The sequence below is a fragment of the Neovison vison genome, chromosome 13 (genome assembly GCF_020171115.1).
Source record: "Neovison vison isolate M4711 chromosome 13, ASM_NN_V1, whole genome shotgun sequence".
Taxonomy (NCBI): Eukaryota; Metazoa; Chordata; class Mammalia; order Carnivora; family Mustelidae; genus Neogale; species Neogale vison.
Window position 1 is genome coordinate 12,517,171 of NC_058103.1, and position 26,206 is coordinate 12,543,376.

Here is a 26,206-nt window from a genome sequence, read left to right on the forward strand (position 1 = left end):
TTTAGCATGCCTTGGAGATTCATCTGAGGCACTGCCTATTTCTGTAGTTTGTACCTGTTTATTGCTCAGTACTCCATTGTGGGGATGACCCAGTTTGCTTGTGCATTCACCCACTATATATTCACCCACCACCCATTATATATTCCATTTTGGGCAATTGAACATTCCAGGCTTTTCTGTAAATGTAAGTTTTTATTTCTATTAGGTAGATTCCCAGGTGTGTAATTTCTGGGTTGTAGGCTAACTGTATATTTAGTTTCGTAAGAAACTGCCATTTGGTAGCGAGAATCGGAAGCAAATGGAACTCTCAAACATTGCTGGTGGAAATGCAAAATGATACAACCACTCTTGAAGACTTGCTACCGTGGGGTGTACAAGGATTTTTTTATTTTAGACACTCTATTAGGTGTGTAGCAGTCCTTCATCATAGTTTCAACTTGCATTTTCATGGTGGTGAATGATGCTTTAAATTTTCTATATTAACCATTTCTCAGAAAAATTATTCTAAGTACTCTAAATATAATCTCTTTTTGATAACAGAAGCTATTATTATGACCTATTATTATTATATGGGTTTGGAATTACTGGGACACTTTCAGGGACTACTATGTGGTGTTAAGGCTGCTTTTGTGTCTTTTAGGCTTTACTTTTCTGCCCTCGGTGTGCCGGATTCTGGCAGCACTCCCATCTCCCGTTCTCTTTCTGGTTTACAGCTTTTGTGAAACGATCATGAATAAATCTGTTAGAATTGTGTTCGAGAAAGAGTGGTAAAGTGCCTCTCTGAATGCCACAGGAGCTCTTTTCCAAGTAAAGTACCTAACCTCAGTGACATCTGGTTTTAGAGCTTCTGAAACTGGGGCTATGAAATTGATAGGCCCGATCTGTGGATGTGACTCCATATGCACTCAGGATTAAATGAACAGTCTCACTTGCCAAGTAAGTATTCTGCAAAGTATTCTGAGTAACCTTGAATTCATTCTAATAGTTCTTTCTTTTTTGGTGTCATTTCTCTACCACCTCTTTTGCTTCTTTCCTTTTTCTTGCCTGTTGTGGGGCAAGTAGAATATGTCATCTGGGGCCTTCCTGGTTTAAATATTGGTGTTCCTGATTAACCAGGACAGGGTGAAGTCTTTCTTTTAGTTGAGTTCAGTTTAGTTTTGTTTTAGTTAGGATACTTGTAAAGCTTTTTGATTTCTTCAAATGAGAGAGTCTCTATGAATTATTATTAACAACAATGTAAACTAAACTAAAGAGTGACAGGAGAAAGTATATTCTTCAAGTCACTGTTGCATAAGTGACATTTTTAAATCATGGGCTGCGGCGCTGATTCTGAATCTTTTCTCATATTCATCATGTCACTTTGATGCATTTGTTATAAATAAACTTGATGAGTAGCTTGGTGGTTTAATACATAAATTTTAAAATTAGACAAGGAAACAGTTCCTGTATATGTACTTTTTATAAGCACAATGTCTGCCTGTGTGTTCTTGATCAGATTCTTACCTAAGTCTCTGAAGTACTTTGCTGCTTTGCATGCCTCATACTGTCAAGCAAGTTCTTGTTCAAGGGATGTGTAATTACATCATAATACGGTAATTTGTTATGCAGATATCATGTCTTAAATTATCAATCTACCAGCTTTATTTTCCTTAGTTATTTTTGGTTCTCAGATGTGAAGTAAGATAGTAATTTCTTTATGTTAACAGAAATTATCTGGGCAGAAGTACAAGAAAAAGGTTGTTGATGCTCAGCACCCTGATTTCAGTAATGAGATTTTTCAGCTGTGTTATTTATCGAGGGGGCTCTTTTTATCACATTCACTGTGATTCCCAAATCCCTTTATGATATTTAAGTAAAACTTATCTTTAAGAACATTGTTCAAAATTGTTTGAATGAGAGTTCAAAATGAAAATAAATGTTCCTGACTCAGGTGGGGATCAGTTAATATGGGATGTGCTCCACCAGACAGCAGGGATGCACTCCTAATCACTTCCCACTGGGATGACCTGGAAGAGTGTTTGTTGTTGTTGTTGTTGTTTTACTGAAAAATTATCTACACTTAATTTGTTAGAAATTAAAATCTTTGTATAAGCTTGTTTAAAGTGATGAGCTTTATGTTATGAAACATGCCAATGTATTAATTGAAAGTCTAAATGTTCCTCTTGTCACATTTTAGTTTCATTGAAATTAAACATAAAAGAAGAAATTGATAAATTGATCTACATTAAAATTAAAAAATTTTCTTCATGAAAAAACATTCTCATAAGAATGATAAAGCAAGCAACATGGTGGGGGAAGATATTTGCTATATATATATACACCTATCAATCTCCAGCAGAATATATATCCAACAGAAGACGCCTAGAAAATATATAAAAAACTATAAACCAGTCAAAGTCAGGCCCTCCATTCTGTCTTACCTTCTGCCAGCCAGAGACAGAACACTTGAATAGATAGTTCACAAAAGAAGATACTAGTTTGGCAATAGGTGTGAAAGGGTCTCAAAATCAGGGAGAAATGAAAATTAAACCATAATGGTGTAATATTATATTCTTACAAGGATGACAAATGGAAAGGTCTGATAATTCCAAGTGTAGAGCAGCTGGGATGCACACACACACACGTCTAGGGGCAGTGTCAGTGGGTACAGTCTGTGGTCCAGCAGAACCAACAGAAACTCACGCCTGTGTGCTCCAAAGAATATGTTTAAAAATACTCATAGCATTATTTGTACTAATGCCAAATAAGGAAGAATGAAAATGTTCTCAGTAGTAAATGGGGAAGTAACCTGTGGTTTGTTCATCAGTGGGGCACTAATGCTTCCTATTACAACACAGATGAACTTTCCAGGGTTGTGAGAAAAAAAGACAGCATATTCTGTGACCTTATTTATATAAATTGTTTGCCAACCTTGTACTTTCCTTGAACCATAAAGTGACCAGTTCATAAATAGGTAGAACCAGTCTGAGGTGTTGGAAGTCATCATGGTTGATGGCTTTGGATGTTACTGATGACCAACAAGAGTGACTTCTAAAGTGTTAGTAGTGCTCTTTCTTGATTGAATAGTGGTTGCATTAGTGGGTTCACTTTGAAAATTCTGAAAGGTGTGTGCTTGTATGCATATATGTATATTTCAATTTTTATAAAGGTTTGCTTTAAAAAATCCATTTACCCCTCCCTTTTTTAATCTGCATATTGCATTCTGACATGGAAATGATAATTAGAATTCTTTCATGTTAGTCATAATTGTTCTTAAAAACCTCCTTTCCTTCAAGGACTCTTTTTTAAAAATTTTGTTTTAAGATTTTATATATTAAAGATAAAACATAAGCAGGGAGAGTGGCAGGCACGGGAGGCAGAGGGAGAAGCAGGCTCCCCACGGAGCAGGGAACCCAGTGCAGGACTTGATCCCAAGACCCTGGGATCATGACCTGAGCCAAAGGCTGATGCCCAACAGACTGAGGCACCCAGACATCCCAGGACTGATGCTCTTATTTGGCTATTTTGGTTTTACTCTTTCTTTGGGTTCTTAGACCTAATTCCACTGGGACTGGAGTAGTTCCCCACACTGCCAAGCAATTCTACGGACATCAGCTGGGTGTTTTACAGTTGAGCCTCATTCTGATACCATATACCCAGACTAGGTAGATCAGGTTTGATTAACTTGCTATAGGGGCACACAGAACTGGGAAACCTGTTTACTAACCTGTTAGGAAACCTGTTTATTAACTAGAGTACCCATTTATTACAAAGAACATTAAAGGATACTAATCAACAGCCAGATGAAGAGATGCCTAGGGGGAGGAATGGGGACAGGGCATGGAGTTTCCTGACCTCCACTCATGCTACTGTCTGCAAAGCTTCCATGTGTTCACCAACCCAGAAGCTTCCTAAATCCCATCCTTCTGGATTTTTAAGGTTTCATTACAGGCATGATTGACCGTCCTTGGCCATTCTCTTGCCCATCTCCCCTCCCTGGAGGTGGTAGGGAATAGGTGGACTGAAAGTTCTAGTCCTCTGCTTGGTTGGCTCCATTGGCTACCACCCCCATCCTTCACTGCATTACAAAAGACACCTCATTAACATAATGTTAGAGATATCTTCAAGCTCTCATCACATAGGATACTCCAAGGATTTGGGAAGCTGTGAACCAAAAACCTTGGAAAAAGACCAAAAATGTATCAGAAATATATATTTGGTTATCTGAATGACCAAATATATATTTCTTATTTCTTACAAATCACAATATTGTAATATTATAAGGATTATTTTGAAGTTGGAATATTTCAGAAAGAAAATTTCTGGGCTTTTGGTTTAGGAATAAACTATAGTGGGTTTATTAAATATGAAAACCTGTCAATGTTTAAAAAATGCTACTGAAAACTAAAATGAGGTGTTGATAAGGTGTTTTTTTTTTTTTTTTTAAAGATTTATCTATTTATTTGTCAGAGAGAGAGAGATTACAAGTAGGCAGAGAGGCAGGCAGAGAGAGAGAAGCAGGCTCCCCACTGAGAAAGGAGCCCGATTCAGGACTTGATCTCAGGACCCTGGGTTTGTAACCTGAGCCAAAGGCAGCCACTTAACCGACTGAGCTACCCAGGCATCCCGATAAGGTCTTCTTAATGGTGGTCCTGTTAGTCCAGAGAGAATATTTTTCACTTACAATAATGCAGATCCAGTTATGGTCTAATATACTTCTTGGTTAATATAATTTTATCATCTTTGTGTTCTCATAAAATCCTCCTAGCACTTACCATATTCTGCCATATGTTAAAGTTATTTATATTTCTTTCTACTGTATATTCTAATTTTCTTGAGGCAGGAACTGTTTCTTTATTTCTTCTAACATAATGCATTGCTTATATTAAATAATCAGAAAATTTTTTTTAAAAAAAGAATAACAAATTAGCAAGTAAAAAAAAGGAAGAAAATGCTGGTTGTCTACATTTTATAGAAGATAGTTTATAAAATCCTGGAAGGATGGAATTCTACTGCGTAGTCCCCATACATGAGACAAAATTAGCTGTAATTTTTGCTTGATGATGTGATGATCATGTAACATCTGTTCCAGCTGATGGTCTTGAAATTTTGTAGTCTTCTCCATTGAAGAAATGTGCTTAATATATGTTAGCACAATGAACTTAGTCTAAGTTTATCCTCAGATGGTGTAAGTAATATTATTTAAAGATTGGAAGATCTGGACTTATTACATTTGATAGTATAGGAAAGTGCTTTGAAAATTAATACAGTTAATCATAGTTAGTAATAGTTCTCTAACTAGAGGGTCATGAAGGAGTTTTCTGTCATGGTACGTATTTTGGCATTGATGCTGAACCCATGTTTATGTTCAGAATCACTTTAAAATATTTTATGAGACAATCACTGGCCTAACATAAATTGATTGTGCTGAAGAGACATTTTAAGATGCTCATTTCATTGACTTGATTATTTTGTATGTTTTCAGTTGTATAGGCAGGGGTATAATAAATGTATTGGCTGGCAAGATTGGTTTCCTCATTTGTATAAAACATTAAGGAATTTGTGGTGCATGCCAGTTTGGAGGGGTTAATTGTTGTAATTATGGTAATTTCCAGAGGTGTTTAATGTCAATATTTCATTAAGTATTTTTCTTTACACTTTTTTTCCAGACAACCCATTTGTTGAGGTTAAAAAACCAGTGAAATTGCCATTAAAATTTGTTTATGTATATATGTATACACACACACACACACACACACACACACACACATGCATACACACACACACACACACACACACATTCACTTGATCCTTGAACAGCTGTTAGGGGTACCAACGCCCCTCACAGCTAAAAATCCACATATAATTTTTGACTCCCCCAGAGTGTAACTACTGATAGCCAACTGTTGATTGGAAGCCTTCTGAGAACAAAAACAGTCAACACATAGTTTGTATATGTATAAAAACTGTATTTTTACCACAGAGTAAGCTACCGAAAAAAAAATGTTATTAAATCATCAGGAAGAGAAAACATTTACAGTACTGTACCGGGTTTACTGAAAAAAAAAATCCATGTGTAAGTGGACGTGCACAGTTCAAACCCATGTTGTTTGGAGGTCAACTATATGTATAAGGTCAACTATATATACTTATTTATTTTAGTAAACCCTTGTTTTTGGAGGAAACTTGGATTTACAGAAAACTTGCAGAGATGTGAATGTGTATTTTTTTTTAAAGATTTTATTTATTTATTTGAGAGAGAGAGACAGTGAGAGAGAGCATGAGCGAGGAGAAGGTCAGAGAGCGAAGCAGACTCCCCATGGAGCTGGGAGCCTGATGTGGGACTCGATCCTGGGACTCCAAGATCACGCCCTGAGCCGAAGGCAGTCGTCCAACCAACTGCGCCACCCAGGCGTCCCGTGAATGTGTATTTTAAATTGTCTTCAGTGATAGTTCCTTAATTAGTATTTCTATGAAAGTTTAATATTTTTAATAAAGATGGCACCTGCCTCTAATTTTTGTCCCATAGGAGCGTATTTGGTTTTAAAGTATATGTTTACATGAAAGTAGGCTGATTTAGTCCTTTTTTTTCTTAAATGCCACTCTCCCTCTGCTATGAAGTGGCTATCACTTACATGGAGAGCTGTGAAACATAAATGTGTGTATGTGTGATTTATGTGCTATATTTATGAGCATGAATAAACTTTATTGAATCAGGACCATGGGGATCATTTAATTATAGATATGATCAGAAATCTGCCTGGCCAAATGTTCACAGTTTTATATTTTTATAAAATAAAGTAGTTTAAAATTGCGTTTGCCAAGATTTTATTTCCCTTTCCTCGCTTCTATTGTAATTGTATGGTAACCCGAGAGGGATTTGCGAGGACAGAGGGGGATACCACGTTTTATTGAATGGAAGATACTTTCAATGTGTAAGACACATCATTTTTTTATGTCTCATTATGTCGTCTTATTTTATCTGTCATTAAGGAAAAACCCTACAGCCTTTTAAAACTGTAATATAGTGCAAAGATGCCACCAATTATAAGATTGGTCATGATTTCAGTGGTGTTACAATGCAGTCAGATGTGAATTTTAGATCTGTGCAAGGCACTCATCGTCACTGTCCATGTGAGAATCATTTATTTGAATTGTGTGGCTTTTATGTACAGATCCTGTTGGAGACATGTTCTTATGTGTCTCTTATTCTAAGAGGGCAGGAACATTTTCACTGGAGTTTTACCTCTGGAAACAAACAGAGTGCTTTCCTGGGGCTGAGAAGGAAAAGCCACATGCCGCTTCATGTAACTCGAGTCCTTGCCCGTGTGGCCTCCAGAATATGTTCCGTGATGTTCCTTCTCTCCTGAAATTTTAATTTTTCTCTTTACTGATTATTCACTCTCCTAGGTTATAACCTGAAAACACTTGGCTCAACCCTGATCCTTCCACAAATTACTATCACCTTTTTTCCCCCAGACCACCACCTGCTTCTTTCCCAGCATTGCCTGGGTCACAGGCACTTTCCTGCCTCTGTTATTTATACATCGGTGCTCTGCAGAAGATTTGTGTCTCTGCTGTTTTGCTGAAACTGCTTTCTCGAGGTCCCTAGTAGCCTTCTGATTTTCTAAAGCTGGTAGCTTCTTTTGAGTGCATTTGTTCAGTTTCCTCTCTCTGGCTCTCTTGTGTTTGGCTCTCTCCGGCTCTTTCCTTCACACGCTGGCTGCTGCTTCCATCTCTGTGCCAATTCTATAATCCCATGGTGCCAGATTTTCTTCCTATTGCATTTACTGTATTATTAAAAGGATACTGAAACATGAAAAAAATCTCCATAAATCTATCACTCTAGTGTATTATTAATTATTTCCACATTTGAATATTTCCATCCGTGGCTTGACCACATGCCAACCCTTTTTTATTTTATTTTTTTCCCTCATCGTAATCTTGGTAGGCATACCGGGTTTTGGAGGAGTTTTTTTGGAAACCATATTGTTTTATTGTCTGCCTTCATGTGATATCAGCTATCTTCTTGGGGTCTTCCGTATTGTTATATTACAGGACAGTAAATTAGAGAGTGTAATGTTGATGCACTGTAATTTTTTTTTATATAGTGTTTCTGTTGGACAGTTGACTCATCTCTAGATTCTTTGTGCTTTATTTAAAAAAATATTGTAGTAGAGCATATATTCACTCATATAACCTTTTACTTCTGTTATATTATTGACATGAGATCCATTTCCAGGAGTGCCATTGGTTACAGGGTGATGCTGCTAAACATTACCTATTTTTTTTTAAGATTTTATTTGTTTATTTGACAGACAGAGATTACAAGTAGGCAGAGAGGCAGACTGTGGGGGGTGGGGAGGGAAGCAGACTCCCTGCTGAGCAGAGAGCCCGATGTGGGGCTCGATCCCAGGACCCTGGGATCATGACCTGAGCCGAAGGCAGAGGCTTTAACCCACTGAGCCACCCAGGCGCCCCAATATTACCTATTTTTAAAGGTGTTATCTCAGTTTATGACCCTGCAAGCAGTTTTAATTCAGGCTTACTAGTGTCAAAGGTGGAAGAATCATTTTCCCGATGTAGGGAAGGAAAGCTTTTCCCTTCTTCCATTCTAGCTTGTCTTTCCTGGCTTCCATTCTGCCTTGTCTAACAATTTAATTATATCCTAAGAAAAAACAAATTTCATTTCCTGTGTGTGGAAGTCCCAAAGATGTGAAGAGCTCCTCAGCCGTCAGGCAGTTGAGGTCAGTCCGTTCTTATGAGGTGAGGGGAAAGGGACACAGGTCTGGGAGGGAGGAAAACAAAGCCCAAGAAGATGAGAAGAGCGAATGTTTGGTCCAGAAATGTTTGCCAGGCCATGTAGATATGACTTTTCATATAAAAAAGTTATCTTTGATATCAGTTGTCTTCCTGGTACAGGCCCCTCTATCTAAATTCTTCTAGGCAGTTAAGGGAGAGGTAAAAGCAAAGCAAAACAAAACAAAACAAAGCCCCTCTTTCCGGGTCTATAGGCCTCGATTGCCTCCAGCTCAAAATAGTGCACGTTAGTGGAGCCCAAGTGGATCCCGCTGTACTTGAGTCTCACGGCTGACCCTCCCCAGGAGCTCTCACAGTCCAGAGGCTGAGCTGGTCGGTTGCTCCATCTCACTGGACCTGTCTGTTGGTCCTGTTGGAGACATGTTCTAATGTGTCTCTTATTCCAAGAGGACAGGAACATTTTCACTGGAGTTTTACCTCTGGAAACAGAGTGCTTTCCTGGGGCTGAGAAGGAAAAGCCACATGCCGCTTCATGTAACTCGAGTCCTTGCCTGTGTGGCCTCCAGAATACGTTCCGTGATGTTCCTTCTCTCCTGAAATTTTAGTTTTTCTCTTTACTGATTATTCACTCTCCTAGGTTATAACCTGAAAACACTTGGCTCAACCCTGATCCTTCCCCAAATTTTGTTATCTCAGTTTATGAGATAACATTTCCTCAAAATGACTGTAGGCCACTGCACTTACACTCCTGTCAGGAAGACAAGTATTTAGTAAGAAGCAGTTTTGTGGAAACAAAAAAATAAAAAAACAACACCGTGGTTAATTGGAGGAGACTGTAGTCCCAGGTTCAGAGTTCTGGGAGGAGCCAGTTGGGATCCCTAGATGTCAGGCTTGAAGCATCTTCAGGTAGAGCACATGGAGGGAGGGGCAGTCTGTCAGACTTTCCTGGTCTGCAGCTGAATGTCCCCAGTGGTCTTGCTCAGTGTCCTGCACAGCCAGAGGCATGGAGATGTTCTGCACGTGAACGGTTGTTGTGGTTTCTCGGTAGCTTATACCAAGCTGACCCACTTAGGCTTGCAGGCTTCAGGAAAAGAGCAGTGTTAGTTTTCAGTGATTCCAAGTCAGAAGTGTGAGAGAAAAATTAAAATTGTTAGTTTGGAGAGTTACTGTAGCCAAATATTGGAGGAAATGAGGAGAATTCAAGATCTAGTCCATTTTATAGGTAGCAAACAGAACCTTAAATCAGTGAACAGTGCTAGAATTTGATACCCACAAAGGTGTATTACTGACACACAACTTTTCTCTCTGTAATTATTTATTTATTATACTATTATACTATTTATTACAGTAAATCTAATTTTTTTGCATTAAACTTGGCCTGGTTATTTACATAAGTGCAGCAAGAACAGGGATTGACTGTTGTCTTAATCTGCTTTGCTGTATCTTTTTATAAGGAATCTCAGATTAGACTTGTAAAAACCTCTCAAGGCTAGGAAGCCAGGCCAATGATTTACCTTCAGATTTATCTTGTAATACCTATAGATTTGGGTTAATTCCTTTTTCTCTTGAGTTCCCCCAAAATATCCTCAGGTTTTTGTGCCTGCCAGAAAGTGTGACATTCTTTACTTACCTGGTAAGGCTGCCAGGAACTCTGTAAGCAAGTATCAGTTGGATTTTTCCAGTGGGCTTTATTTAAACCTTCGTAAATTCAATCTTATTTTCCTAAATTGTCTGGTTATATCTGAGTCTATTTGTGTCTCTTTGAAATACGACATTCTAGTCAAAGCCTTAGTAACATGACCAGTTTCCAAGTGTGAACTGTTATAAGGAGAACAGATTCTTATTGAACTTATGGAAGTAACTCTATTGCCATGAAAATAAGAATACTCTCTAAGAGTTTTTGAACTCTGGAGGGATCAAGTAAGGAGAAAAAGATAAGTGTTTTTATCTTCGCAAAAATACAGTTTTACAAATTGCTGATAGCTTAAGAGAAAAACAGTTTCCTTAAATCTGGAAAAACAAACCATAAGAGAATGAAGAATGTTTCAAACAAAAAGTAATAAAAATTAGAATCATCCTCACCCATTCATTCATTATCATGAAATTCATTCTTGATGTTGACCTTGATCTTTTTATTAGCAGTTTTATGAAACCACCGATTTCTTCATTAAAGTTCTATAAATTCTTAACCAGTTTACTAGTATGATCTTAAAATGATCAGAAACTTGTACACTAGACTACTTGCCAGTCCTTCCCGTGAATCTCTCTGAAGGTGAAATGTATTTGCGAAAGCATCAGAGTAAGACAGTAGCTCTCTGGAAAGGACAAAGACTTAAAAAGCCAAGGCTAAAGGTCTAACGAGAGTTCATCATAATGATACTGACAAGGAAATTTGGTTATGTCTGTGACATACAGCATTTTAAGGTAATAACTGGAACTACAAGTGGTAACATTATATGGACGTATGAGATATTTTAAGAAATTTCATACAGTTTCTAGAACACTTACATCAATAACGCTTACTTATACAATCTAACCTAAGAATCTTTATCACCAACAGCAGACCAAAAGTTTAAGAAAACCTTGTCCTTTTGGGGCTCCTGGGTGGCTCAGTCAGTTAGGTGTATGCCTTCAGCTTAGGTCGTGAACCCAGGGTCCTGATATTGAGTCCTGGATCAGGTTCCCTGCTCAGCAAGGAGCCTGCTTCTCCCTCTGCTCTCCCCCTGCTTGTGCTCTCTTGTGTGCATGCTCTCTCTCTATTAAATAAATAAAATACTAAAAAAAAAAAAGAAGAAAATTTTGTCCTTTTAAAAAAGAGATAACCACATTCTGATTTTGTACCAGTACTTTTGATATTAAAATTCATTTTTAATTAAATCCATTCCAGCCTTAGCCCACTTGACCACACATAAAATTTATTTCCCAAGATTCCTTTTCCATGAACCTTCTACAACTTTTATTTTTTTTTCTCTCCATTCAGATTTTGACTTTAATTTTTCCTCTTTTCTTTCTGAAATATAACCAGCTTTACTTTAGGCCAAAGCTACCTTCTTTTCCCTCAACAAAATATATCTCCAGCCCTTGTACCTTTGCTTGCTAAAAACACACGTCTTACTTTGCTTGCATATAGAGATATTCCCTAGTTATTTCAAGTAGCTTTAGCTATCTATATTAGAATGTCAGACCCTTAAAAAGTTAATTTCCAGTGAAAATTAAGCATATAGTTGTGTATTACTGGCAAATTTGAGTACAATTTATAATTTCTAGAATTATAAGCTGCCTCGTAATACAATCTTTCAGTGTGGCAGAAGACATGTTAACAACACCCACGTTTATCTTTAGTGTCTCTGTAATAAGCCAAAAAAAATTAAACCTGTGGTCAGCAATGATAATTCAGTATTCTATCTTATTTGGAAGTGATCAGATATTCAGTGAATTTCCATCATTTAAGCTAACTTAGCAAAGCTATTGGTGGAAGTTACCAAAAATTTGGGAAACTATTTTTAAGTAGATATGCCATAAAACATAATTATTGCAGAAAAGTTCACCTAAAAACTCTTGCCCCACTTATATCTATTTAATTCACTTATTTTGAACAACTGTATTTAGATTACTTATGAAAATTTCATGAACTATTAAATCAGCAAGCCATCGTTTTCAGGTTTTTTTCTTGATGGCAACTTTCAACAGATGTAACGTGAGCTTTTTGACTTTTAGTCAAGCTAGGTAGAATAAAAGTATTATACATAATGCTGATAACTTTAAAGACATGTCTGTATTAACTAAATTCACAAACTAGCTCTTATTTACCAAAAATTACCCTAGATCATGTGACATTATAAACATTTGGGTTAGTTTCTATCATATTTCTGAGTTTTAGAAATGCTTAATGTGATAAGTTATGTGTCTTTAGGCTAGTTAAATAGAGCTCTTTTTGATTATTTTTACTAACATATAATGTATTATTTGCCCCAGGGGTACAGGTCTGTGAATCATCAGGTTTACACTAGACTACTTGCCAGTCCTTCCCGTGAATCTCTCTTCACAGTACTCCCCATAGCACATACCCTCCACAATGTCCATAACCCCACCCCCCTCTCCCGACCTCCCTTACCCCCAGCATCCCTCAGGTTGTTTTGTGAGATTAAGAGTCTCTTATGGTTTGTCTCCCTCCGAATCCCATCTTGTTTCATGTTTTCCTTCCCTATGCCCCAAACCCCTCCCCCTGCCCTGCCTCTCAAGTTCCTCATATCAGAGAGATCACATGATAATTGTCTTTCTCTGATTGACTTATTTCGCTCAGCATAATACCCTCTAGTTCCATCCACATGGTTGCAAATGGCAAGATTTCATTTCTTTGGATGGCTGCATAGTATTCCATTGTATATGTATACCACATCTTCTTTATCCATTTATCTGTTGATGGACATCTAGGTTCTTTCCATAATTTGGCTATTGTGGACATCGCTGCTACAAACATTCAGGTGCACGTGCCCCTTCGGATCACTCCATTTGTATCTTTAGGTTAAATACCCAGTAGTGTGATTGCTGGGTCATAGGGTAGCTCTATTTTCAATTTTTTGAGGAAACTCCATGCTGCTTTGCAGCTTTCCAGAGTGGCTGTACCAGCTTGCATTCCCACCAATAGTGTAGGAGGGTTCCCCTTTCTCCAGATCCTCGCCAGCATCTGTCGTTTCCTGACTTGTTAATTTTAGCCATTCTGACTGGTGTGAGGTGGTATCTCATTGTGGTTTTGATTTGTATTTCTCTGATGCCGAGTGATGTGGAGCACTTTTTCACGTGTCTGTTGGTCATGTGGATGTCTTCTTTGCAGAAATGTCTGTTCACATCCTCTTCCCATTTCTTGATTGGATTGTTTGTTCTTTGGGTGTTGAGTTTGATAAGTTCTTTATAGATCTTGGATACTAGGCCTTTATCTGATATTGTCATTTGCAAATACCTTCTCCCATTCTGTCAGTTGTCTTTTGGTTTTATTGACTGTTTCCTTTGCTGTGCAAAAGCTTTTGATCTTGATGAAGTCCCAATAGTTCATTTTTGCCCTTTCTTCCCTTGCCTTTGGCGATGTTTCTAGGAAGAATTTGCTGCAGTTGAGGTCGAAGAGGTTGCTGCCTATGTTCTTCTCAAGGATTTTGATGGGTTCCTGTCTCACATTGAGGTCTTTCATCCATTTTGAGTCTATTTTTGTGTGTGGTGTAAGGAAATGGTCCAGTTTCATTTTTTTCTGCATGTGGCTATGCAGTTTTCCCAACACTATTTGTTGAAGAGATTTTCTTTTTTCCATTGGACATTTTTTGCTGCTTTGTTGAAGATTAGTTGACCATAGAGCTGAGGGTCTATTTCTGGGCTCTCTATTCTGTTCCATTGATCTGTGTGTCTGTTTTTGTGCCAGTACCATGCTGTCTTGATGATGACAGCTTTGTTATAGAGCTTGAAGTCCGGAATTGTGATGCCACCAACTTTGGCTTTCTTTTTCAATATTTCTCTGACTATTTGGGGTCTTTTTTGGTTCCATTTAATTTTTAGGATTATTTGTTCCATGTCTTTGAAAAAATTGATGGTATTTTGATAGGGATTGCATTAAATGTGTAGATTGCTTTAGGTAGCATAGACATTTTCACAGTATTTGTTTTTCCAACTCATGAGCATAGAACATTTTTCCATTTCTTTTGTCTTCTTTAATTTCTTTCATGAGTACTTTATAGTTTTCTGAGTACAGATTCTTTGTCTCTTTGGTTAGGTTTATTCCTAGGTATCTTATGGTTTTGGGTACAATTGTAAATGGGATCGACTCCTTCATTTTTCTTTCTTCTGTCTTGCTGTTGGTGTGTAGAAATGCAACTGATTTCTGTGCATTGAATTTATATCCTGACATGGTTACTGAATTCCTGTATGAGTTCTAGTAGTTTTGGAGTGGAGTCTTTTGGGTGTTCCACATAAAGTATCATATCATCTGCAAAGAGTGATAGCTTGACTTCTTCTTTGCTGATTTGGATGCCTTTAATTTCTTTTTGTTGTCTGATTGCTGAGGCTAGGACTTCTAGTACTATTTTGAATAGCAGTGGTGATAGTGGACATCCCTGCTGTGTTCCTTACCTTAAGAGAAAAGCTAAAATAGAGCTCTTTACAAATTAACTTTGTCAATACCATCTGGTGGTAGAAAAATATCACATCTATATAACATACATTCATAGACATAAGTAAACACACAGACGCAAACCGAGATGCTGTGGCTTCTGTTCTAAAATTTTAGCTATGCATCAGGTATAACACAAGACTCACTAGTTTATAAATAATCATGTCTCTGGCAAAGGAGCAAGTTAAGGTTACCCACTTAAATGGTTAAGGCCTTTTAGTAATATTTGTGGAGAAGACTTTTTCAGTTTGTTTTTAAAGATTTATTTATCTTAGAGAGAGAGAGGGAGAGACCCCGTGCACGCACATGAGTGCAGATGGTAGAGGCAGAGAGCAGAGGGAGAGAGAATCTCTAGCAGGCTCCCTGGCAAGTGTGGAGCCCATTGTGGGACTTGATCCCACAACCCTGTGATCATAACCCAAGCCAAAATCAAGAGTCAAATATCCAATTGACTGAGCCACCCAGGTGCCTCACTTGGAGAAAGCTTTTACAATTTATATTTGTCCATAAGAAGTAACGTTATGGAGGCTGTGAAATAGATTGGGCAAGGGAGACTTTCTAGAAATTTGTATTGTAAAAAGCATGCCCCACACCCGTTTTTCCCCTTCATTTTAGGAGACTGTGGGCTGTGTTTTAGTTATCTGCTGTGGTGCATACATTTTTAAGGACAATGGTAAGATTTACAAGATTTCAAGGGATGGAGAAAGAGTATACATTATGGCTGAGTTTGGGATATCTTTATCTTTTATCAGAAGCTTAGAGTAATTACTATTTAAGTTTTTACTTTTTCTCACATGTAGGACAATTGTATTCCCAGTGTCTTCATTTTTTGCACCATCTGCTAATATCTGAAGGCAAATGGGAAAGGAACTGAGTGGGTTTTGTGTTTTAGAGTTAAGCTTTTGGTTCTCTTAAGATCCAAGTTGTAAATCAAGAATTATTGATGTTAACCCCTTTTCTTTTGCACTCATGCATGCTATCTCCAAAGCATTGGGTAGCTGCTTCCATTGTAGTAATTCAAGGTTGACTAGCCTAGCTAAGCACGTTATTTTGAATTTGTCTTTTTAAACTAGGGAGAAAGTGCCTTACTAAGGTGGAAACTAAAAGATTTTTGTGTTCTGGAACTTCAGGGTATAGTGAATTATGCCTTTGAGAAGTCTATAAAGTGTTCACCAGAGACCTTCAGATGCTCTCCTTCTTTCTGGGTGCATGATTTAACCTTAAACCAATTCACCTTAGAGAGGAAAGCCTCTACTAATGTTTCTGTTAGCCCCTGAATATCAGCCCAGAGCTGAGACATTTCTTGGCCATTTGCAGGAGGCCTGAGAGAATTTGGGCTGTTTTTTTCTGAATTCCCCTCCTGCCCTCCCAGTCCCACCCCAGGTTGCCCTGGTTTGTCTGGTAACTACATATAATTGTGGGTGGGAAGAACACTTCTTAGCAACAGAACAAGGTCCGTGTGAGTGGCCATTCACTTTTTTAATTGCTCTTTAAATTTGGTTGGATATCCTGAAAGAGGAGTTAGATGGGCTTTATGATTTAAAAGATGTTCCTATTAATAGGGCATGAATTTTTTTGTGGTTGGGAGGATCTAGGATATGTCCACAAAGGCTATTACATAGGAAGTCCTGAAGCTGGCAGAGCCTGGTTTTTAGAGCCAAGCAAAGCAAGCCTTAGTGTAGTGTGGGTGCTTCTGCTAAATTCACTTCCTGGCTTGCAGCATTCCCATGAGTAACCTGTGTACTGTGGACCTAGAGATTAGGCTGGAGTGCTGTTTGTAAATCTTGTAGGGAAAGGAAAGCTAAAATAGGCAACGGGGTATTTAAGCGATTTTTCTGAGGAAGGTGGAAGGGTTTGGGAGGTAAGGGAATTTGCTGGGGAGATGGTACTGGATTTTAAGAAAGAGGATTTATGATGCCAGTTTTTGTACTTAGTCTAATTTCTGTTCTTTCGTCTTATTAAGGCAGATTTTAACATTAGCCATTATATTCCTTTGTGTTCTCTTATTAATTTTATCTTTTGTAGAATGAGAGTGCTCTAAATTTTTTTTTCTTTCACATATAGACAGTTCAATATGGCCATCATCTGGTCCTTGACAGGTCGGATCTTACAGTAATCTAAGCAGTGACATAAACCAACAAGACTTTTTATGGCGTAACCATGGAAAGCCTCCCCAAAGAGGGTGTAAAATACAGCCCTTATCATATCCAGAGAGTTCTTTCCCAGGCTTTGCCTAGGAAAGGGAAGACCTTCTTTGTCAAAGGCAGTAAGAATGGTATAGTGGAAGAAGCAAGACCTGGGAATCCGTGATATGGGGCAGGCACCATCAGAATGGGACTTCTCTCAACCATAACAGGACAGTGAAGGTTGAGGGGACAAAGGCCCCCTTAGCACCAGCCCCCTCCCTACACGACAAACCCCTACAACCTGGCATGGCCAGACAAAGAGGGTGCTGCTTGTGACTTTGTGTCTTGGAATCCTGGTCCATTTGACTGATCACCAGTTGCAGATATGGTAGAGACCAGAGAGAACATTCTCACTGGTCACAAAGCCAATGTCTCAGGGCTTAGAGCAAGAAGAAAGGAAAACTTCAACTAGTTTTTACATAGGGCACCCATAGCAAAGTTTATCTAAACAGACCCTGGTCTGGTGAGAAATATCAACTCCCCAGTCTGTGAGGCTGGCTTGAACAACAGGCTTATAGGCCCCATGCCTGCATTCTGCCCTATGGTTTTTCTTCTTATAACAAACAATGCAAAAGACAGAGAGAAAAGAAACCAGTGATCATCTCTAAGAGGAAGGGTGATGATCAAAAGAAAATAAGAGCACTCATAACAAATCATTACTGGAGTTGTTATACCGAAGAAACAGATTCACACAGAGTTAATATTTTCTCCCGCTGATTTGAATTTAGTGGGAAAAAAAGACTATTACCCCTTTCACTTCCACATGACCCTGCAGGCAGAAACCCAGGGGACTGGTGTGGTAAGAATCCTTACGTTCTGTGGTATCCTGTCAGCTTCAGCAGCCCCTGAATATTTGTAATGTCCAGCCAGTGGAGAGCCCCACTTTGGGTGCCAAAACTGCAGGGGAGAAAATTTTTTCCTTTTTCCCTTCTAGGTTCTTTGGCTGGTCTAATAATTAAATTCACATAAGGCAGATAAAAACAAATTGAATTTTGTATGTATAAGAGCCCTAAATATGTAAGAGATTCCCTGGCATTTAGAGAGTTGGGGCTTATATTCCGTTTCTTAGGAGCTAAGGAAAGTTTTTAACAGGTAAGATAAAATTTAATAATTTAGATACCCTATGACAATTCTGGCCAATGAAAAACAGCTTTTGAGAACTTGGTGATAGTATTGACATAGATGGTAATTCAGAGACACATCCTTCTGTTTATACCTTAACCAATTGCTAAGTAGTCCAGTTTTCCAGGTAGTTTAAGTGGATTTTGTTGTAGATTTTGATTGATGATGTTTGTTGATTTTGTCACTAAATAAGTTACGTTGTGGGGGACGCTGATCTCTCCCTGCAATGCTGGTGTCACAACTGAGTGAATTTTTGCTGTAATCTATACACTATCCATGTACTTAAATCATTCTTGAGTATCTCACTCCTTGAACTTAACTTTCAATTACTGTTACCTTTCTTTTACTGTCCTGAATTGTGGGCATTTCCTAGAGTTCCATGCATTCTCTTTTGTGAGCTCAGCCCTCTTCCATTTAACCTATTTCAGACCCACCTTAAACCACACGTCAAGCCCTGTCTCCCATGAATAGCCAGAGACCCATATTTTCCACTCCCTTCTTGACTCTGTGCTTCTGCGGCAGATTTGCAAGCTTAAGTGCCTGGCCAACAATGTCAATGAGTAAAAGCAGGCCTCAGGGTAAGAAAAAATATTTTTCTACACTAAGAAAAGCAACAGAGTAAGTGGAGTGATAAATGGCCATTGACATAGGCTCAAGGTCAGGAAGACAGAGCTGGGGACAACAGGGAGTGGGGAGGGGAGACTGTAGACCCCATGCAGGCCATTTAGTTCCTGCCATTTGATGTTATATGGGAATGTGAGCTCAAGGTTACCAGATCTCCCAGGTTTTTAAAATTTTTTAATTTTTATTATTTTAACAACAGCTGTATATGATGATTTGCTCATTACACAGTCTGAATATTAAAGGATGGGTTGAATTTTTTAAAACACTATGTGGGCAAAAAAAAATACATGTCTATGGACCAAGTTCAGTGTATAGGCTCCTAGTTTATAGGCTCTTCTTATAAAGGCAGTTTGTGTTCTGGGTTATTGTCAAGTACTCCCCTGCCCATCTCCCATTCTTCCCTTCTGTTTCTGTTCATCTAATGAGAGAACCATTCACCCAGTTATTTAAGTGAGGAACTTCTAAATCATCACTGACACCTTCTTACCTCATTGCTTCTTTATTTTGGAGAGAAGAGGTCTGGGTCAAGGGAAAAGCTTTTTATGAATAAAGGGAGATTTGGACTTGTTAATAGGCAAAAGGGACAAAGCCAAACAGAGAGGGTAACGGACAGAGCCTGGGACGTCCACTTGGGGGTGGATCCAGCTGCAGGACCTTCTTGATCTACTGATCTACCCTTCATTACTTGTATTTCCCAATGATCTTATTTTAACCAAAACCAAGTATTTTCTCTTTATTTGATGTGCGGATACCATATTTCCTTGAAATTTCTTTCTTTTTTCTTTTTTTTTTTTAGATTTTATTTATTTATTTGTCTGAAAGAGAGAGAGAGAGCGAGCGAGAGGGAGCACAGGCAGACAGAGTGGCAGGCAGAGTCAGAGGGAGAAGCAGGCTCCCCGTGGAGCAAGGAGCCCGATGTGGGACTCGATCCCAGGATGCTGGGATCATGACCTGAGCCGGAGGCAGCTGCTTAACCAACTGAGCCACCCAGGCGTCCCTCCTTGAAATTTCTTGAGGAAATTTATTATCCTTTTAGAAACAGGTTCTTTGTTTTTTCATTTTAACTCTTATTTTCTTTGACATTCTTGAATTCAATGTTTCTTTCCATGTTGCTGATTTTTCTGGGGTGGATAATGCTTGTGTAAGGGAGGTAAAACTTCACCTTCTTAGGGTCTCTGTCTGGGTCTGAGAATTAAGTTGACATGTGACACATTAGAAAAGCATTTTTTTGAACATGTACATGGGAGTTTCAGCAGGAAAATGAAGATTTGAAAAAACTATTGAGGCCCAAGTGTTTCTGTATTAGGTTGAACAAAGAGTAATGATTGTGGAAAAGAAACTAAAATATTTGTAAGATAATAGATTTTATTTTAAAAAGATTTGTTTGTATATGTTCTTCTCAGCCTTGACTACCTGTCTCTGGTGATCAGAATGTCCTTTTCCTCCAGGTACAGGAATGGGAGTTTTCATATGGGAGTTTTATCTCCTGTTCTCAGGAAGAAAAGGGGAGGTCAGTGCATCTTTCCTGTACTTGTGGTTTTTTTTTAAAGTAAACTCAGTATACCAAATTGGCATGTTTTGGGGTGTCATATTCTAAACTCCTTTGGCTGTTTATCATAGGTTTATTTGTAGTATATGTTAGAGCCAAAAGATTGAATTCAGCATTTGTCATGGAGGTTCTGCTGACCTGGTTGCGCATGTGGGCTCTGATTTACAGGAGCCATGGTGGGTGGGCCAGCCATGTTGGTAGGGTGAATTTTCCAGAAGATGTGTGGGTTACTTGTCTTCTCAGTGCAGGTAAGCTTCGTTATTAGTTACGTGAGACATTGTCTAGCTTCTCTGGGGTGGAGACTCTAGCTTCATTACATTTATTTTCTAAAGGCCCAAAGGATCACTCTGTGGGTGTTTCTCAGTGGCTTTAATCCAGGGGCTAATACCACGGAGTATGGTCTCATGGAGAAGGGAATGACGCGGGTGTCACATTCATTAATGACCTGCCTCACTGTCCACGGTGTATTTCTGCTGACATGTGTTAGGTTTTCCTAGAGTCTGCTGGGAGCTTTTATTTGGAGGTCCATCTTCTTATTTCTAAGGGATCTTTCAGTTCTGTTGAATTCCATTTTCATTCCGCTTCAGTATGCTTTTTATTTCTTAGAGTTTGTCACTATGATCTGCTAGTGCCACCTGTACTGGGATTTCCTGTAATTGGTGTGCATTTATTTATTTGTTTTTTTTAATATTTCTTACGAAATTGGAGATTTTGTAGGTCAAAAGATAAATTTGTGAGTTATTAGCAGTTTTGAACCAGAATTCTTCTCTTTTTATATAGTTTTACCTTTCTGTTTCTGCTTATGCTGTTTCCCCTCAGTCCCCTTTCTGTGGACAGACATCAAATGTAGTATGCCTTTACTTGTGATATGTTTATGGCATTGCTCCTAAGATTCTTGGGCTTGGAAGGTTTTTTCTCCATTGTTCTGCCTGGGAAGTACTCTTAGGGAAACTTAGAGCTCAGTAGCTTGACCTCAAGTCTAGGTACATAACTGGGATCCAGTACCATTTAGTGGCTGTGTCACCTTGTAGAATTACATCTTTCGCTTCCCTGACCTCCTGAGAATTGTGGACAATACTAGCATCTGCCCCTTAATGGTGTTATGAATAGTTAGATGGGATAGACATGTTCAAACACCTGCAACATGGTAAGTTCTGAAATACTTAGCTGAATTAAAAAGGTCGGCTGAATAAATTCTGTTGTGGTGTGGCCTTCTCTGTTTTGCACAGTTTCCTTTCTGCTCTCCTGCCCCCTCCCCAGACCCCAAGTTAGAACTCCTGTTCCCCTGTTCTTGCCACAGCATTTTGTTATACTGATTCTGGGGTGCCCTTCTCGTAAGTTGGCTTCTGTTTTAGTCAGCAGGGAGTGGTCTTGTAGTACGCCAGTGAGACCCTTGTTTTCCTAGGTAAACTGAGTTAAATGAAGGTATTTCTTTCTTTGTATTACAACTTTTAAAACTCATGGCAGGATTCTCATTTTGCCCAGCATATCCATCAAGACTCTCTAGAGAAACAAAATCAGTAGGAATACACACATACGCGTCTTATACATATACATAAATATATTCCCCCCCCAATTTGATTGGGAAATAATTGACATACATCACTGTATAAGCTTAAGGCACACAGCATGGTGATTTATTCACATATCTTGTAAAATGATTGCCATAACAGGTGAGCTAGTGCCCATTTTCACATGTAGGTAGCAGTAAAAAGAAGAAAAAGATGAAAAGAAAAATAAATATTTTCCTCATGATGAGAACTCTTAGGACTTACTCTTTGAACAACTTCCCTGTATATCATACAGAGGTGTTACCTGTAGTTATGTTGTACGTTTCATCCCTAGTGCTTGATGTATCTTAAAACTGAAAGGCTGGAAGATTGTGCCTTTTGAGCACGTTCTTCGAATTCCCCCTCCTCCCACCTTCTGCCTCTGATAACTACAAGTCTGATTTCTTTTTCTGTGAATTTTGTTTTGTTTTGTTGTAGATCTCACCTATAAGCAAGATCATATAGTATTTGTCTTTGTCTTTCTCTGACTTCCTTCGCTTAGCATAATGCCTTCAAGGTCTATCCATGTGATCGCATAGGATAGGATTTCTTCTTTTTTATGGCTAATAATCCATTGTGTATACACACAGAAGTAGCTCATGGATTTGTGGGGCTGCAGGCCTAAAATCTGTAGGGCAGACCAGCAGGCCGAACACTCGGGCAGAAGTTAATGCTGACAGTTTGAGGAATTCCTTCTTCTTTAGGAAACTTCAGTCTTTGGGATTAACACCTTCAGCTAATTAGATGAGGCCTTCCCACATTATCAAGGGTAATCTCTTTTCATAAAGTCAGCTGATTGTAGCTGTTAATCAATCTACAAAATACCTTCACAGCAACCCCTAAATTAGTGTTTGATTAACTGAGCACTATCTAGCCAAGTTAATATATGAAACTCACACCTGATGTAGGCTTAACCAGTACAGAAAACACTGCATGATTGGTTAAGCATTCTATCAGTAGACTTGAGGCCACCTGTGCTGATGTCATCAAATATCCAACTGAATATTTATGCTTCAGGTTCTTAGCAATTCTGTGTTTAGTGGTGGTGGAGCATGTATGGTGATGGTGAGGTCTGTGCATGTTTATCCAAATTATCGGAGAAGGCTGTTCTCTCCCATTTTGAGCAGCTATAAATATGACATTTATGATTTGAGCCTGTTTCCTTCATGCTTATTTTTAGTGAAAAGATCTGTATATTGGCTGAATTTCAAAAGAACCTGGTTGTTTAGAATTCAGGCCAAATGCACAGTTGTTACTGTAGAGGGGAAAGCAAACATTGCCTTCTGATTATTCAGTGTTCTCTAAAGGAAAGAATGACAAATTCATGTAGCAAAATTATGGCTTAATAAATTCAGTGCCTTGTAGACTGGTATACTTAGGGCATACCCTTGAGGATGAAAGTGAATGCTTTCCCTGGCCTACAGCTTGTGTGCGCCCCGGCACTTCGTTTTGTCTCTTACCCTGCATAATTGCCTCTTACATAAGGAAAGATTGTTACCTCTGCTTAAAATAAAAATCTCCTCTATGGGCTGTGGAATTGCTCTTTTTAAAATAACACCATTAGGAAGCAAACAAAATGAATTAGAGGTGAATCAGCTAGAACTGTCACTCTCTGTCTCTCTGCGACGTAAGGATTCGTCTTGAAGATTTTGTGCATATTCCTACCCATATGAAGTATGGACCATAAGAGTCCAAGTTCTGAACACTATTCATGACATTTGAAATAAAAAAAATACAGTATGTCTTTGATGACAAATTTAAATATGTAGCCTCTGACTTTTTCCACATTGTTAAAGCACATTAAGCTTACAGTGTAAATAAAGTTAACTTAGGGAACCTCCTGGCCAGGTCAGCTTAGCAAAAGGTGGGTGACACCAGTGTTGATCACTATTAGAGGTTTAATGCTACAGCTCTGAGCAGTTGTGTTCATACAAATGTTTCATTTCTAATCTCATAGTGTTGACTTGAAAAGTTACTTATTTTTGTAGAAAGTTACACTATCATAATACATATTTTTAAATGAATCAGTAGTCTAATTGGTATGAGTCTAAGAGAAGCGATCTCCTCCGCCCTGGTAACTGACTGACAGAATAACGGTGTTTTTGGTCTTTTCTTTAATTGTATAGATTTTTTTTTTTTAAAACCACAGCATGGATGATGCCTTCTCAAGGGTTTTAATTACTTTGGGAAATAAGTATCCTCTTCTTTAGGTAACAATGAGATGTACAATTTTTTCTTTTGTTTAATGTTTGCCATGGGCTCAATTATTGTGTTCAAAGCTATAGAGAATTATATTAGTATCTCTTGGAGGACTTAATAGTCTATGTCTTGGAAATATCCACAATACTGAGCATAAAACCGTAGAAGGATGGGGCGCCTGGGTGGTGCAATGGGTTAAGCCTCTGCCTTCAGCTCAGGTCATGATCTCAGGGTCCTGGGATCGAGCCCCTCATTGGGCTCTCTGCTCAGCGTGAGGCTGCTTCTCCCCTGCCTCTCTTCCTGCCTCTCTGCCTACTTGTGATCTTTCTCTCTGTTAAATAAATTTTAAAAAACCTCAAACCCCCCCCCCCAAAAAACCCAAACCCTGTAGGAGTCTTCTAATGACTATTAAGTGGTTTTGAACCAGCCTATAGTGAGCTTGTAATCTAATTCGTTAAAATTTTATATTTTAAAATCTTGTTGTACAAGTATTTAGGGAGATTGTCCCCTTGAATTTTTCCACATTCGTGCATTTAGCATCAGAGTTCACTGATTCTGCTGCAAACAAAACCACATTTTATTTTCCTGTTCCATTGGAATTTGGATTGTTTGCACTTTTCTGAGGTTAGGAACAATTGTTTGTCTCTGGGTGACAGTTCTCCTGGTGACCATGAACTCAGGAATGGATTGTTGGCCAGTGAGATATACCCATGCTTGACTGTTTTCCAAAGCGACTGTACCAAAGTGCAGCTCCCACCCGAGAGCCTGAACGTTTGTCCTGTTCCACATCTGTGCTGCACACTTGACATTGTCTCACTTGTTAAAAGCAGTTGAGTTGATGGGTGTGTAAATGTGCTTTTTATTTGTTTCCCTAATTACTAAAGAAACCATTGTTTTATGTACATAAGGACCTTCTATATTTTCTTTTATAACTTCCGCCCATTTTTCTCTTGAATCATCTTTCTTAGAAATTCATAAAAGATATATTCCAAGATACTTACTGTTTTGTTGGTTATATGTTTTCTTGTTTGTGGTTTTGCCTTTTTTATGATGATTTTTAATGAACAGAAATTTTTTTTATTTTAGTGTAGAATGAATTTATTTTTCTTTATGGTTTTTCCTTTTTTATGTTGCTAATCTATTCTGAAGCCATAAAATATTCTTTTATTAAAAAAAAGTTTTTTAATCCTGCCTTTTATATGCAAGTCTTTAGTTAAATTAGAATTGATTTTTCAATAAAGAGTGGAATAGAGATTCAATTTAATTTCCCCCCCCACATGAATAAACACATGTGCAAGCACCATTATTAAATAATTCCACCTTTCTGTATTAATCTACAATTCCTGCTGTGCTGGAATTGATAGTTGGTAGGGCAGGTGCCTTTCTACCATCTTCTTCTTGTGCAATATCTTGATTTTTCTTGAGCCATTGAGTTTTCTTGTTAACTTTATATATAATCACCTTGTCTTGTGTCTTGAAAAGCCCTGTGGTTGTAAATGTAAATGTGTGTGCATGTGTGTATGTATAAGCACATACACATGTATATCCCCCACCTCTGTCACTGTGAGTGTGTCTCAGAGTAGTCCCCACTGGCAATGAACACATCTCGCACTTGGATTTTGATTTCTAAATACCACTTTCTAATTAAAGGACTCAGGACTCCTTGGCTCATTTCAGGGAAAGAAAGTACAAAATGAGACTGAAACATCTATTTTCAAAAAGTAAGAAATGCTCAGAGAATGATAGGGTCATATGAGAATGACCTAGAAGCCATCTTGAAGGGATTTCCACTGGCCAGATCTGGGACAGGTTGGGTTACAAAATGGATAATGGTAGTAGTGTATAATAAGAAAGAATAACAGTGCGGGCATACCTCGTTTCCTTGTGCTTTATTCTATTGCTGTTCACAGATCCTGTGTTTTTTAATAAATTGAAGGTTTGTGGCAGCCCTATTTGAGCAAGGCTTTGGCGCCATTTTTCCAACTGCATTGGCTCATTTCATGTCTCTCTGTCATATATTGGAAATTTTCACAATATTTCAAGCTTTTTTTTTTATTATATTTGTATGGTGATCTGTGATCGG

The 26,206-nt window shown here is 38.3% G+C and overlaps 1 protein-coding gene across 12 annotated transcripts in view; it reads left to right on the top strand.

Moving 5' to 3' along the window:
* SIPA1L1 (signal induced proliferation associated 1 like 1) overlaps nucleotides 1–26,206 on the top strand; it is a 368,863-nt gene that overhangs the window by 149,034 nt on the left and 193,623 nt on the right. The window contains exon 5 of one of the 12 annotated variants that reach the window (XM_044230260.1): nucleotides 20,274–20,335. The exons of the other annotated variants lie outside the window; for them this stretch is intronic. The gene's annotated coding sequence lies outside the window, so the exon portion shown is untranslated. The remainder of the gene's footprint in view (nucleotides 1–20,273; nucleotides 20,336–26,206) is intronic. 12 annotated transcript variants of the gene reach the window in all.